The sequence below is a fragment of the Aptenodytes forsteri genome, unplaced genomic scaffold (genome assembly GCF_000699145.1).
Source record: "Aptenodytes forsteri isolate BGI_AS27 unplaced genomic scaffold, ASM69914v1 Scaffold168, whole genome shotgun sequence".
Lineage (NCBI taxonomy): Eukaryota > Metazoa > Chordata > Aves > Sphenisciformes > Spheniscidae > Aptenodytes > Aptenodytes forsteri.
The window spans coordinates 443,792-444,052 of NW_008796047.1; positions in this window are offsets into that span (position 1 = coordinate 443,792).

Consider the following 261-nt stretch of genomic DNA (forward strand, 5'->3'; position numbering starts at 1 on the left):
CCGAGGCTCCACGGCAGTGGGGCGATGGGAGTTTGGCCCCTCGGTGCCTTGCCAACGTGGCTGGATGGGGCCAGGAGGAGCAGGGGGGCTCCAAAATCCCGTCCCCATGGCGAGACCCTGACTGGCATGGCCCCACCACGCTGCACCCAGGGAGCATCAAACTCCGTCACAGCCTGCGCCCGGGGGGAGTGGGATGGGGGTGCCCCCCCCCCAGCAACACCCCTGAGACCTCACAAACCCACCCCACAAGTGGGGCTGGGA